Source organism: Pleurodeles waltl, chromosome 3_1 (genome assembly GCF_031143425.1).
Source record: "Pleurodeles waltl isolate 20211129_DDA chromosome 3_1, aPleWal1.hap1.20221129, whole genome shotgun sequence".
In the NCBI taxonomy this organism is placed as follows: Eukaryota; Metazoa; Chordata; class Amphibia; order Caudata; family Salamandridae; genus Pleurodeles; species Pleurodeles waltl.
The window spans coordinates 1,305,317,822-1,305,333,830 of record NC_090440.1 but is presented as its reverse complement, the minus strand read 5'-3'; the positions used below and the strand labels follow the sequence as shown (position 1 = coordinate 1,305,333,830).

General features: G+C 41.1%; 1 protein-coding gene across 5 annotated transcripts in view; it reads right to left on the bottom strand.

The window, feature by feature from the left end:
- MYLK (myosin light chain kinase) overlaps positions 1 to 16,009 on the bottom strand; it is a 1,681,938-nt gene that overhangs the window by 1,600,546 nt on the left and 65,383 nt on the right. The window lies entirely within an intron of this gene.

Here is a 16,009-nt window from a genome sequence, read left to right as displayed (position 1 = left end):
CTTTATTTTTTCATATTTATTGTTTACACGTATCACTGTAAATAAATAAAGTTTCAAAAGGCAGATTTACAGTCATTCAATAAATAAATGTACACTCACACTTGAAAGCCTTAAGGGGTTTAAGCCTACAGGAAGTCTTCTCAACTTCAACAAGACACCGGTCTGTAAACATACACCTGTCTGTAAACATAAGGTTGTAGTACCAACACATGTGCATAGCTGCAGTTAATTTACCGTCACTGGCTATATCAATCTGTATTGCTGTTGGTTTAGCCATCGTAAATGAAAATCAATCAAAAGAAGGGCTAATCTCAGGTTTTTTTATTTGTAAAACAAGATGGAGACAGGGAAACAGACTGTTCTCGGTGTATTTTTATGAGGGAAAAACACAATAAAAACGGACCACTGGAAACCATTAATATGATCTGAAGGGTGGCCATCAATATGTACAACAAAGTTTCATAGCCATAGAAAAAGAGTGAACTTCATTTCAAGGTCATTTTCGGGCTAATATAAAAATAACATCTAAAAATACATTTTAACAATATTCTGTGATCCTCCGGACGCCATCCAAAAAGTGTAACAAAGTAGCTTTGTGAGATGCACTACTTTTTAGCTGTTGCTTCAATTTGGCAGGCTCCCAGGCTTTGTTCCAAATCCCAAATATTACCTTTTCACAGTACAGTCTGACCTCAGAGGAGCTTTAACCCACAGAGAAAATCACTGGCTACTGACAAACTAATATTAGTTCTAGCAGTCGAATATTCAAGTGTTTATTCTGAAATTAAACATTTGGCAGTATTCAAACAAGGGCCAACAGTGAACTTGGCTACAGAAAAGGAAAACATGCTACTTAGTTTTAAGCAATATTCAGCAGAGAGCTTGGTTGTGAAGGCTGAATAATGTTTTGGCTGTATTTTTGTCTCCTGCTGTGTGATACAGTATCTTGATTTTAAGTGTAGCAATTGTCTGCAAAACTGCTGTGAACAGCCCATAGGCTACCTTACAGCTGCTGCATTTGTGGAAGAGACTACTATAACAAAGTCTAAAGACTAAACGATGTGGCGTCTATTACTCCTAAAGGTCCATTAACAATTAAAAAAATGTAAAATATTAAAAAGTTCATCCCTGGTCCAATACAGCTATACACAAACATTTAGCCAAAACGTGAAATTAGTCATGTAGGTCTGTTTTCCGTTCTTAGGCGATCCTTTATATACCAGTGAATTAAGGCACAAAGGTAATTGCAAGAAATTGTCAAAAAACGTAAATCAAATTCTTTCAAATTTTTCGCATGTTTAATTATAGCATTGATTCACAACATAGCAGAATACGAACGGGAAAAGTAAGAAAATATGGACTTATCTGTGATACCTCCAGGCAGGAATAAAAAGCTATTTCAGTCGCTTGTGTTTAGTGCTGAGCCTGGTGGGCCTTACAAGCGCCGAGCCAGGCCCAGTGATGCAGGTTTGAGGGCACGCCTGATTTGGCTGCAGAATATGGGCTTATCTCAATTAACGTGATGCCTTTAAGCAAATTAAGATGCTGAACTCGAACGTGTACGGGCAAACATCCATGGGCTCATTACTCTTAAGGGGTGACCTAGTGTGTAGTTTCACTGCACATTTCCAACTGCCACAGAACCCAACGCTTCATGGGTACTGTGCTATCGGACTCTTCATTTCAACATTTCTGACTGACCTGTTTTTTAGCAGCACACGTGTTGTGCTGTATATATGATTTTAACAAAAAGGCGCTCCCAAACTGAATACTCGACACTTTGAGAGGCGAGGTCACCTGTAGTAACGTGCCTTTTGACACTGGTGTCGATACATTGAGGTTTTCCTTTGAACGGCTCATGGATGAATAATAATTTGCGAAAGTTGATTGAAAGCTGTGTGTTATTGGCCTCCTGCCACCAGCACTGGTTGAATAGTCTGCCTGATAGGCCCCACCCCCCCACCGGTGAATGTGTGAAATCATGTAGTTCACTATCAATAAATCCCTATTTACCCTGTGTATTAGAGCTACGTACGTTCAGTGCCTATGTGCCCGAGTGGTTGGGGGTACCCTGATGCTGTGGGGTTACCCATTGCATTTGTATTCTGTTGGAATGGGAAAAGGTCCCCATCATGGCCATGGAGAGAGTCCACCCCTTTTTAACAGTCACCAAGGCTTTTCTACCCTTACTTCAGCACACATGACAGTGTGTGCTGGAGGCAATCTCGTAACATGAACTGAGACCAAGATTCGGGCTCTGTGGTCAGGAAGTCCCGCCACGGGCACCCTGTTTTTTGGGTGAGACTACCATCAACTTACCTTGCTGCAGAGGACTTCAAGTGGTATTAGTGTCATGATTCTAAAAGCAGGGCAGCCTTTTTATCAGTCATTTGCTGTGAAGTGTGACCTATAACCCTGTACATTTTTAAATTTTGTTCACCCTCTAACGCATTCTTAAATTTGGTCCACCAGTACCCTACAACATTTGCACATCCATATGGGATACAGATGTCACATGTGGGTTCATTACTTATGCAGAGGACAAATGTGGAGCAAACATGTGTGGCTGCAGCCACATTCGGTTACATTTCATATTAGTCATGCTCTAGTGATATACAGAGCCCTGGCAGTAGATGTATATTGCAGGGCAACCTTCCCAACTCTCCCAAACATTTCATGGATACTTTGTAGGGGAATAGACAGGGGAGTTTTAAAAAAGGAGACAGAGGGCCGTTTGAAGCTCCGGTGTTTCCCTGTGCCCTTCCTGGCACGTTGTTCTCCGAGAAAGACTATCCCCAACAGTTTGACAGATAGATAGGTGGGGTAGCCTTCTTTGTCCTTGCACTCTTGTTTTAAAATGTTCCTCAAAAGAGACTCCCGGGTCTCCCTTGTCTTCTTGCTCACACTTGTAACTGAAACCATGGCTTGACCAGTCTGTGTTGAAATAGGAAAAGAACAGAGCTCCCTACAACCAGTCACAGAACTGAACTAATGCAATACACACAGGCTGTTTGCAAGCGTGGGTATCAAGATGGGACAGAAACATCTAGTCAGTGTGCAAGATTTCTTTTCTGAAGCCAGGACCACCATATCAAGGAAATAAAAAATCTGTTTGCCTCCGTGGTTCGGGTATCCACTGCTACCTTCCTTTGCCCGCGTCATGATTAGTAACAAAGGGAACTTCAATTTCAACTGCCTGGAGGAGGTGCCTGAATTTTACTTTGAGTAGGACATCTAACCAACGGCTCAAGAGGAGCAAAGAAGGTGTCTTGAGGAAGGGAGATACTGCTTCGAAGAAGTGAGGCATGGAGTAGCTGAGCAAGACAAGCTGAAAAGGTTCACTGAGTGCCTGGGAGAGATTTGCACTATTCTATTAAGATGCAGTTCAGGGTGAGTGATACCACATGCGCCCTGACTGGATATCTACATGAACGTTAGGTGAATGTTCTGACATTTCTCAGTGCTGCAGATGCATAGAGCTGCAAGAAATTGACATAGCTCCACAAAGCTAAGAGATGCTGCAAGGAGCTAGACCATCATCTCTGGACCACATTGAAGATAAGGCAGAGTACTGTGATGGGATTGACCAACATCAGGTACAGTGTTCTAACTTGGAGTGTCACCTAGGTGTTTGGGAAGTGGGTTTGTTGTTCTGGGCCCTACAAAGTTTCTCCCATTAGACAACCCACCAAGGTGCAAGTACCGCACCCTACCCACCACCTCCCCTGCTGGCACTGCCCCCATTGACCTGATCTGTACAGTGCTGCAGATCCTATCCCCACACCAGCTGACTGGGCTTGGGCGTATTCACTTTTCCTCAAGCATTTGAAGCCATGCAATGCACACCCTGCGAGCAAAGGAGACCCAAAAAGGATGCTGACATTGAGGAAGCAGCCTGCGCCAGGGTGGACAAAGGGCACTGTGAGCAACAAGAAAGAAAGACTGCATTTCAGGGCAAAACAAGCCCAAAAGCTTCGTTTAGTTAGTGCTTTGTGGAGTTCTGATCCTTAACCCCACACTGCCTTCCTGTGCAAGCCTTGGATTGCTCACCTTACAACCTTTGAAGTCATGTGCTAAATGGGAGCTCAATTGTGGGCTGCTCAATCATAAAGTTAAGGTAAATAGTTCTGATAGTTGCAGTCTGAGCCCAGCAACCCCTGACTGCCTTGCGACTCTTAAAGAAGTTCACAAATTGTCTCGATTCGGATGGTTACCTCCATGACCCTGCCTTGCTCATTCCTCTGTCCTGCCTGCATACACATGCCATGAATGTCAGGTTGTTGCAAGCCTAGTTCAGATCATCACATCCTCAAAGGAGGAGAAAAAGAGTTCATCCCTTTGGACCAAGCTACTTTACACCAGCCTCCCTATTGTCTTAGACAAGAAGCAACTTCACAAAGGTTGTGCTAAAAGTGTAGCCAATGCTATCACTTGAGCAAAACGAATGTGCTCCCTGCTGATCTCTCTCATCTGGTTTTCAGCTTTTGCAAGAGAGCTGGTGCCTGAGAACCGGCCATCAATTTACTGAGGACTGTCTGCAAGAGATTCACATTCCTGGTTAGCATTATGAGATGCCTGCCACCACCATGAACCAGACTTGTTGTTTGATCATCTTGACATTTTTATTACCATGACACTGGTCGAGAGGGAAAATGCATGTGGAAGTAAGTGCCTCTAAAAATTTGAAATGGCGCAGAAACCTTGAGTGGCCGATTGGCCTGTTAGCAACCAACACTAACTTTAGATATAAGCTGACCATGTCTGATAAGTTATAATTTTGCCTTCAGGTTCAGAGGTGCACCAGCACAGGCCAAAGGATTAACTAGGAGAAGGAAGTCTGAATGTCTATCTGGGAAAAAAGACCTCCTATGCCTTGCACCTAAGGAAATAACTGCCAACTGGCCTGTGAGACGAGTATGCCTGCACTCATTTGCCTAAGAAAAGATTGCACAAGAATAGAGTGCTGCTGCACAGTTTGATTCCAGAAGATTACACTGTGAAAATATGTGTACTTGCTTTGAAAATAATTCTCATGTGAGAAAGAGGTCCCATAATCAAGGCAAGACTGGAAACCAAAAACAGCCCTTGCACAAATGTGCATACCCCACGATGCAAGACATGATTGGATTCCGGCGATGGCAGCCCTACCTCCTCTGAAAGCAACCCAGTAGAATGGAAAAATGTCAGAGTGGCCGAATGCTACAACAAACAGCACTGTGATAGATAGAGCCCCCTTCCAGAAGTGAGCAGTACCTGATTAGTTTTTTTGGTGGTTGCCTCTGAGTATTGCCCTGCACTTCCTTCCAAGAGTAAACCTTGACTGTTCAGCCAGTTAGACCTTGAATCTTAAAACCTAAAGTAAGTACTGGGCTTCAGTCCTGTTTTCCTGGCACTGCATTGCCCAAGGTGAGTTAGCCTGACACCAATGTATTAAAGCACATTCACTTAACAATCATTAGAGTCTCCAAGTCGGAGTAACTAGTAGCAGAAATGCAAATCACAACGTTAGGGACAATCAAAGTCAAAACGTGCTACCACTCATCAAAAAATAGTACTTTTCTGGGAGTTACATAATGGAGTACAGTGACTAGATTCATGGAGTACCTGAACTTGTACTGGGACAACATTTCACACAACCAGTCTTGAACCTTGCTAATAAAGAGAAGGATGTTACACAGTTTTGCATTAAACCAATGCACAATTATGACCCTCAACATAAATATGGGTGTCTAAAATTGCATTTTTTCCTGTGAAGAAAATTTGAAATTCCATGTCAGATTCATGAATCGCAATCATTTTGGGTGAAATGGAGAATGTGACTATCAAACATGACTGTTTCGTCTACGTGTGCATGTAGAAAGCATTTTTCTAGTCGCAAACGGGCTGATTCTGCAAATTTGCGACAAAAAAAATGCTTTTAGGGATGTACAAGGCCCAAACTGCGATTCAGTAACTTGTTCCCGAATCGCGATTTGGTTTTTGCGATTCGATATTAGGAAGGGGAGTGTTCAGGGCATCCACTCCTAATACCGATACTAAATGGTATGTATGATTGTTGTGTGACTGTGAAATTGGTGCTAACCCATTTGCAAAGGTAAAAGTGGCCCCCAAAAGACCCCTTCCCTATGTGAATGCATGCAAAAACATTTTTGAAGAGCAGGCTCTTCAAAAATGAAGCTGAAACGTTTCACTTTCGGGCAGCGACCCCCCAAAAAAAATATTGCTTTATTTAAAAGCAATCACAGACATAATGGTCTGCTGACACCAGCAGGCTACCATCCCTGTGATTCTTGCGATTCCCAGTGGGTCGCAAATTGCGACCTACCTCATTAATATTAATGACAAGGTCTATTTGCGACCCACCAGGAGTCGCAAAAGAAACTCAGTGGAGTTTCTTACATTTGGATTTGTGATTCCCTAATTGTGATTTGCATGGAATGGTAATTAGGCAACCGCAAAGCCAAATATTTGTACATGTGGCCCCTAGTTTAAAAAAAATCTCATGAGATACAGGTTGGAGAAAGGTTTCAACAGAAAATGTCTCTACGAACTTTTGAGCAAGTCTCCTTAATGCATTAAATTATACAAAGTTGTTATACAAAATTTTGTCAAATTTGATAAATTTCGTATCTCTCAAAATGTAGAAATTATGTAAATTTAGACAGTGTAGATAAGATTTCACTTAGGCCTAATAACCCAGAGCCCAGGTTTATGGTTCCTTATAGCTGCATTGCACTTTTTCACACAGAGCTCCATTGATGAGTCAGAGTGGGAATGGAGGATAGATCGATAGGGACATGGCATATGGTGATGGGTAGACAAAGTAAAGCTTACAAGAGAGTAACAATATAATTTTTTAATTATAATTTTTCTTAAATATATATATCTATACAAACATTTTTGAACATTATTTTTATTTAATTTATTCTTTATTATAAATATATATACATATACATATATATATATATATATATATATATATATATATATATATATATATATATATTAGATGTATTTATAATTAGAATTTTATTTATAGATTTTATTTTATTTTATTTTTTCTCTAGTACAGTGGGACTAAATACCTAGATATGCAAGTACATAGTAAGGAAATATATGTTCAAGGAATATATTAATGGGTATAATATGAGAAGAAAAGTAGTATTGTATAAACATAGATTTTCAAGATTTGTAATATTTGAAGTTAATTAATAAGTGTACTTTTCTAATATTTATTTATCTTTACTCAATTTTTGAATAGCCAAATACCTATGATAATAAACATTTGATCTTATACCCATTTTAGTCTTTGAAGTCACCTTTCTTCAAAGGGGACTCACACCTACTTGTGAAATCCTGCCTTGCCCAGGCAAGGCCTCAGACACACCAGGGGGTCGGAGCCGGCATTGTCAGAGGCAGGCACAGTCCTTTCAGATGAGAGTGACCACTCCACCCCTCCCTCCTAGCAGAGATGGCTAATCAGGAAATGCAGGTTACTCTCCAGCCCCCTTTGTGTCACTGTCTAGTGCGAGGTGAAAAACAACCCAACTGTCAAACTGACCCAGACAGGGAATCCACAAACAAGGCAGAGTCACAGAATGGTTTAAGCAAGAAAATGCTAACTTTCTAAAAGTGGCATTTTCAAACGCACAATCTTAAAATCAACTTTACTAAAAGATGTATTTTTTCATTGTGAGTTCAGGGACCCCAAACTCCACATGTCCATCTACTCTCTAGGGGAATCTACACTTTAATCATATTTAAAGGTAGCCCCCATATTATCCTATGAGAGAGACAGGCCTTGCAACAGTGAAAAACGAAATTGGCAGTATTTCACAGTCAGGACATATAAACCACATTACTATATGTCCTACCTTATCCATACACTGCACCCTGCCCTTGGGGCTACCTAGGGCCTACCTTAGGGGTGCCTTACATGTAAGAAAAGGGAAGGTTTAGGCCTGGCAAGTGGGTATACTTGCCAAGTCGAATTTACAGTGTAAAAATACACTTACAGACACTGCAGTGGCAGGTCTGAGACATGATTACAGGGTTACTTGTGTGGGTGGCACAACCAGTGCTGCAGGCCCACTAGTAACATTTGATTCACAGGCCCTGGGCACCTCTAGTGCACCTTACTAGGGACTTACTAGTAAATCAAATATGCCAATCATGGATAAAACAATTACATACAATTTACACGGAGAGCATATGCACTTTAGCACTGGTTAGCAGTGGTAAAGTGCTCAGAGTTGAAAAGCCAACAGCAACAGGTCAGAAAAAAATAGGAGGCAGGAGGCAAAAAGATTCAGGATGACCCTGCATAAGCAAAAGTCCAACAAGGCCCAAACAAGCAGCTGCCCTTGTCCTCTCTGCCCCTAAGCACAACACCTGGGCTGTGACACCCTGAGCCCTAGGCTTAAACAGCCCTACTGGCCGATAGAAACCTAATCCTAACCCTAACCCTAACCAATCAGATTTGTAACCCTAATTCAAACAACCAATAGGAGATCCAGCCCTAATCACCAATCATACCCCTAATCCTGACAACCAATCACAACCCCAACCCTAAAACCAGGAACCAATCAGAAACTCAACCCTACTACCAATCACAAGCCCAGCCCTAAAAACCAGGAACCAATCAAAATATCACCCCTACTACCAATCACAAGCCTAGCCCTAAACGAAAACAGGAACCAATCAGAATCTCAGCCCTACTACCAATCACAAGCCCAGCCCTAAAAAACCAGGAACCAATCAGAATCTCAGCCCTACTACCAATCACAAGCCCAGCCCTTAAAAAAATCAGAAACCAATCAGAATCTCAGTCCTACTACCAATCACAAGCCCAACTCGAATCCCTAAGCCAATAGAAAGACCAGCCCCCAACAACCTATCACAACACCATATGCAACAACCAATTGAAACTTATATAAGGGCCAAGTTAACTGAAGCCCAGTCCCTGTGGGAAGGGAGGAGGGAGATGCTGCTCTATTCAGAATCTCCTTGGATACAGACAGGGTAAATCCACACTTCCAAGCTAGCAGAGTCTACTTTCCAGGTAAAACACTGAAATACTGCTTTTTGCGCACTCTGAAATTAGGCTTTTTTAAGGCAAAAACAGGGGATGCAGACAGTTTCTAAACACAATTTAAATCACAGAAACAGATTAAGCTGTCTCCTAACACATTCTGCAAGACGTATGTAACATTTTTACTTAGAAAAGAGGGGGGGGGCTTTATGCAGTCTTGTGCCACAAACTAGGAGGGAAATTTTAAACAGTCAAGGCTAAAAAACAGCACCTTAAAAGGCCAAGCTGCCTGAAACACAGAGAATCTACAGTAAACAGGCACGGGTAGCACTTTTAAACAAATAATAAGATTTCCCTGAAAGGTCTGGTGCTCCTTACATAGGTCTTTTAGGAATCCTTGATCATTGGGCTGCATTAGGGCACAGGGAAAATGCTGGGCTCACAAAATTGAGGTGGCTGTCTTGGGTGTGGGAGGAGGGCTCAGGTTGTTTAGGACGTTATATGACTGCTGTGCATATTTTGTCTGCACTAAATTAGAATCAAAGGTGGGTTTATTCATTTTTTCAATAAGCTGCTTAAACTACAAGCCCTAGCAAAGGAAAAAAGAAACAAGCATTGGCAAGGCCAACAGGCAGGGCCTTGACAAGTTGGGTAACTTTTATTTTTATTTTAAGCCTATGTCCCAAAAAAAGACAAAAAAGAAAACATGTAGCTGAATATACTTGCCCACCATATGGCAGCATTAAGAATATAAAATTTAAAAACATTCACCGATGTGGTCATTTAATAATTATATTTTTTTAAATGACAAGCCATTCGGTTGTGCTACAAGTTTTATTTTTATTTGTGAAGGAGACAAGAATAAATCACCACCTAACCAAGCATTCAAATTGCAGGAAGCAAACATGTTAATCAAATGCAATATAACTTTAAAAAGTGTTACTGTAACACTTCATAACTTTTAAAAAGGATACAGAAAATAAATTACAATCTAACTGGGCACACAAAGTACAGGCAAAATGTATAGTTGACATTTAAATTTAGTTTGAATGAACCAAGTTGCTTACTGAGGAGAATGGAACTATTTTAGACAAACACGAACCATGTGCACAGGCTTTGTGCAGCCACTGAAAGTGAAGAGAGCCATGTTTAAAGTGGACTGACCCATCAACCCATGCAGTATGGAGTGGTGGGCAGAAGGAATAATGTGACTGCCATTTTAACCGACCAATAGAATCTATGTATACTATGCAAGATTTTGTGGAAAAGCAGTAGTCTAGTGAGATAGCTACACCTGTCTCAATGGCAATACCGAGGACCAGACTGTGAACCCAAAGCAACCCTGGCAGGGGGAATGGAAGGGTGGGTGGGAGGGGTGAGACCGAAGCACTGCTGCCTTTGTTCTTTTGTTACTGGGGGGTGATATTGTAGCAATGCTGGAAACCAGACCCCAGTAACAAAACCGGGCCTCACCCTTCCAGCCTACCCGGAATACGCCCAATGCCTGCTATGGCCAGTCCGGCCCTGGCCGTACATAAAAAAGAGAGAGGCTTGCCCAATAGATGCACAGCACAAATGTCCTTCAACAGGAAAAGGAAGATGACCTACACCGATTACAAATTAAACACTTCGGGGAAGAACACAGTGTTTAGATTTTCCAAAGCAATGAATGCTTTTATATGTATCCCCACTCTCTCTCACCTTGTTCCCTGAGCGATCTGACACTTCTCTCTATTTGTAGTATCACTCTACATGAACCATGCATCTGCCACTGCAACCCAAACTGCAAACATGTGTAAGACAGATCTCATATTCCCACTCAAGGCAACTATGCATCTAAGCTAAATGTTTAGCAGATACACTAATTGTTGAACTTGAATTGTTGTTGTACTCAGTTCAAATGTCATCAAGTTGTCTAGCTTTCAAAGCAAAGATTCCCGATTGCTTACACTTGCCAGATGCGTGGCTTGCATCATGGTAGACGCCATATTGGCTCTGAGTGAGAGCCAGTCAATCTGCCAGACCTGTTCACATGAAGCTAACATTTGGCAATCTAAGAGAATACTGAACTTCTGACCTACCAATATACAACACACATGCCAATTTAATAGGCTATTAAGTGAGCATATGCATAAAATACAAAACAAATTAGAAACATTTATTCTATTTTGATTTTCAGCAAAGTGTGACTGAGACGGTCTTATTTACATAGCTATTTAGAGCCAGGATCCCACAAACGTATAGCGCTCTAGTGCCGACAGAGTCCCCAGTGCACACATAAAACTACAGAAGAAATAGGTGCCGGTAACACCTGAATCGACAAGGGATATGTTTTGAATAACTGCAATTCATTCATTTGTTTAACCCTGGAAGTAACACACGTGCACCCAGAGATTTCGCTTTAGAGAGGTGGGCCTTTTTACGTTACTCTGAGGTTTATTTGGTAAAAATATATGTGCCGCTCTCCAAACCTTCTGGGGCGTAAGGACTGAACCAGAGCTGCAGCGCTGCCTAAACCTGACATTAAAGAACAGGCATTAGCAAAGCTGATGGTTTTCGATATATCTGCTAAAATATAAATAAAAGCATGTGCAAACATGGATCATCTTCCAGCAACCTACTTCTTTCTGTACTTCCTTTGGCGTTGTATTTAATCCACCATCTTCCAATGCCAGGCCCCAGGTTAAACTGTGACAGAGACTAACAGTTTATGCACATTTTAGCTTGCCTTATTTTGTAAATAAGAAACATGACATAGGCAGAGATGGCATAGAAAGCTACAGGTTGCATAAAGAGGTTTACATGCGTGTGCATGTCTTTGTTTGTACATAAAAGCCAGACCCATTTGTTTTGACAATGCTTCTTTATTTTTCTTATTGAGATGCCCCAAGTGCAAAGAATATTGCCTGACTTCGATCTCGGAAATGCTTGTATTGCTGTTGATAAGGGACACTGCTTAAGAGCTCAGGCATATATATTCGTACTGGAGAAGAATCGAGAATGCCTTATGATAGTGGCCAAGGCTGATCTGTAATACAATGGCACACTGAGGTAAAAATAAAAACAATGGACTGAAATGCGACCCAGATTAATTGCATGTGCGTTAGATGAATTTGAACCTCCCACACATCGGTGTTTATTTTTATCAATGGTTATAAATGTAGTTGCTGTACTTGCCACCATCTTGCCACCCGTTGTGGCTGTTGATCTTGATGTGGTAGCAACTCGTCACTGCTGTGGTCCCTGCTGTGGTTACAGCAGTGGTTCCTCCTGTTATTCATACTGTTGCAGCAGCTATGGCTACAGTTGATGCAGCTGTGGTTCCTACTGTGATTACAGTTGTTTCTGTTATAGCAGCTGTTGTGATGGCTGTTGTTCTCAACCTGGTGGCAGCTCTGGGCTTTGCTGTTATAGCTGAGGATGCTGCCCCATCATAGTGGCAGTTGTGTTTACCACTGTGGTTCCTGTAGTAGCTATAGCTGATGGGGAAGCTTTTGTCACTGTTGTGAATCCTGCTGTACTTGCAACTAGTGCTGCAGCGATTGTTGACTCCTGTGCTGTGGCTACAGCCATAGATGTGGCTAGCGTGGCCGCCCCTGTTGTTGTTTTTTTTGTCCCTGCTTTGGCTGACAATATCATGGATGATCTTGTTGTTACATTGACAGTAGCTGTGGTTGATGGTGTGGACCCTCTTGTGGTCAATCCCTAGGTCCCTACCTTTGTGGAAACATCGACCATGTATTGCAGCTGTGCCAGTTGTTGCTGTTGTGATGGTGGTGTGTGCCAATAGTCACTGCTGTTCCTATCTTGAAACCACCTGCTGTTGCTACTGTTGTCCCTTCCTTGGTGGCACCTGTGGTCACTTCTGTGGCCATGCTCTTGGTAGAGAAGTGTTTGCTGCTGCAGTCCTTGCTGCGCTGGCAGTAACTGTTGGCCCAACATATAACGGTTGTGGTGCCTGCTGTGGATACTGCTGCGGTTGCTGCTTTTGTGGCATTTCTATAACACTATGATGAATGCTAAGGTGTTAGACATAACTGCACCTTTAGTGTTTGCAATGCTGCAGCTTCCCTTGCAGAAAAGACTTCATGACAGCAGCAGCAAAGATATACCACTTTTAAGCCTCCTTACCATTCTAAAAACCCTGCAACAAGTGTACCTGCTCAAATCAGAAAAGAAGTGTGACTTTATATCCTCTTTTTGGCTAACACGTGAGTTATGGCAAACTGCTAAAACCGTCTCTAACCACACTTTGTAGTTAGAGGTGCTTTAGTTACTCTGCAGATGATGCTAAAGTTTAAGTGCCTACCTTGGGGGCTTACATTTATAATAGCATTGCATACACCACAGCACAAAGAGCAGTTCTGGCCTGCGAGCTTCACAGCTGGGTAAATGGACCCTCACTGAATGCTTCCAGGTGGCAGCCTGGTTTCCAGTCAAAGGACAGAATCTGTTCAATGGCCACTTGTTTTTTACCTTACCTAAGAAAACAATGGTTCAAACACATCACCCCAAAGTTGCAGTTCACCAGTTTCCTTTTTTTTTTTTTTAAAAAGACGTTTTTATTGAGTCAAATACAAGAACATTGACTTAACATTGCCTAAGCAGAAATAGGCAGTTGTGGATATATATGAATAAAGATTATTATACTTATAAAATGCATATTAAACATGTAAATTAATTAGGACTATATGCAGCAATACAGTGTAAGAGGTCCACCAGTGTTCCAAGAGGCTTGAATGAACTCCAAATTTGTTCATGCCATCCAAAAGCAGTAATTCATATGACATTTGTAAGGAGATCTGAACAATTGCTCAAATGTGAGTCCATATTGAGGACCAAAATGTAGATAGGGATGGACAAGAAAAAAACACGTAAAAGTCAGTACCCTGCTGAGTGTGGCAGCGCCAACAATTGTCATTTTGTGTAAGTTTGAGTTTATAAAGGCGTTCAGGAGTGTAGAAAAGTCTATTATAAAAAAAAACATCTGGATTGCATGAGGTTTGAAGTGCATGCAGTGGAATGTATCTTTTGCCATATTCTAGCCCACAAAAAAGTTGGCCAAACAACACCAAGATCCGATTCCCACAATGTCTCAATAGGTGTTTTGTGTCTAGGTGGAACAGACTTTCTTAAAATGTTATAAATCCCACCTGCACTAGGATAATGGACCAGGGTAGAGAGAATGAAATATTGGGATTACTGGCCAATAGGGAGATTATTAGTTGCTGAGAGCGTTGTAAAAGGGATAAAAGAGTTTTTATGATACAATTGGGAATTGAGAAGAATACCTTTATTCGTCCAAGCCTTCCAACACAAGGTTTTACCTTGTTTCCTAAGAGAACTTTAGTGCCAAATTGAACTGTTTAAGAATGGATTAATGGAGGTAAGATGCAAAATGAAAAAAAAAAAAGGTTTCGTTAAGTTGACTGAATGGGAGAAAGGTGCTGGGCAACCAGAATTTTGGGGTGTTAGACATAAATATAATGTGCTTATGGGAAAAGGGAGGAATAAATGCTTAATCTAAAGAGAACCATAGCTTTGAGGGGCATCATTGGGTGTAGATAGATAGTTTTGTATTTGCTTAAGGCCAAAAGCTTTGTGATAAGTTAAAAATAAAATGTCAGGAAAATAAACTCCACCCAGTACTTTGGAAGTTTTAATTTTGAGTGGGAGATTTGGGATGGTTTACCGTGCCACGGGAACCTGGGTAGAATTTTATCAATTGAACTAAAAAATTGTTTAGCTATTCTAATTGGAGGTATCATAAGGAAGAAGTTAATGATAGGAAAAAGCATCATCTTAATGGAGTCCAAGTGGCCCCACCAAGAGAGATATAAAGGAGACCATTTCTGTGTGAGGTCTACAAACTTTGCAGATAAGATTTCTGAGTTAGTCTTCAGTGTATCCTTGAGATCCTTGAGTGTATTACAGTACCATACCCCCAGGCATTTAATCTAAGAAGAATTCCAAGAAAAACCTGCATCAAGGAATACAGAGTCAGTACAATGAGCGTTACTTGGTAAGACCACCGTTTTGTCTATATTAAGTTTATAGACAGATATATCAGAATATAAGTGGAGCTCATGCAGGAATGCTGGAAGAGAAGGGTGAGACATAAACAAAAGAATATCATCAGCATATGCCATAAATTTGATGTGTCTATTATTAATTTTAAAATCAGTAAATTGTTCAGAAGTTTTTAATTGGTATAGAAAAGGTTCAAGAGCCAAAACAAGTAAAGGAGACTGTGGGCATCCTTGATGAGTACCCCTTTTAAGAGGGGAAAAAAGAGATTAGATACCTTTTGTTATAACCGAAGAACATGGAGAGGAAAAAGAATGGATATAAGATGTCAGAATTTAGAACCTTATCCATGCCATTCCAATGCCTTCAACAAGAAACCCCAGTCAACCCTGTCAAAGGGCTTTTGCACGTCAATGATAAAGCTGCCAGTGGAATCTTAAGTTTAGAAGCCTTGTTAATAATGTTTCAAAAAGTACCAGAATTATATCTGCTATCAATACGATCAGGCATATATGGGAGTAAAATGAGAGCTAAAGCTTTGGCATAGAGTTTACAATCTGTAGTAATTAAAGCTATGGGTCTTTAAATTTTTACATTCAGTCACATCCCTATCTTTTTTGGGCATAAGACAAATAATGGCCTCCGTAAATGAGCCAGATGCAGAACCCGACTTTATAAAGTGATTTAGTAATTGAAAGAGTTGGGGAAGAAAGATTTAGCAAACTGAATAAATAATTCTACTGTGAAGCCATTTGGGCCTGGAGCCTTACCCTTGGGGAGAGATTGTGAAGCTGTATAGAGGTCAGTAAGTTGAAGAGGTAGGTCTAAAGATGAGAGGTCAATCAACATTGGGTCTCTTGGTTTGAGATTAGAAAAATATGGGTTGATAGATTCAACTGATGATGTGTGTTCTGGAGTGTATAGGTCTTTATAGTAAGACACGAAACACAA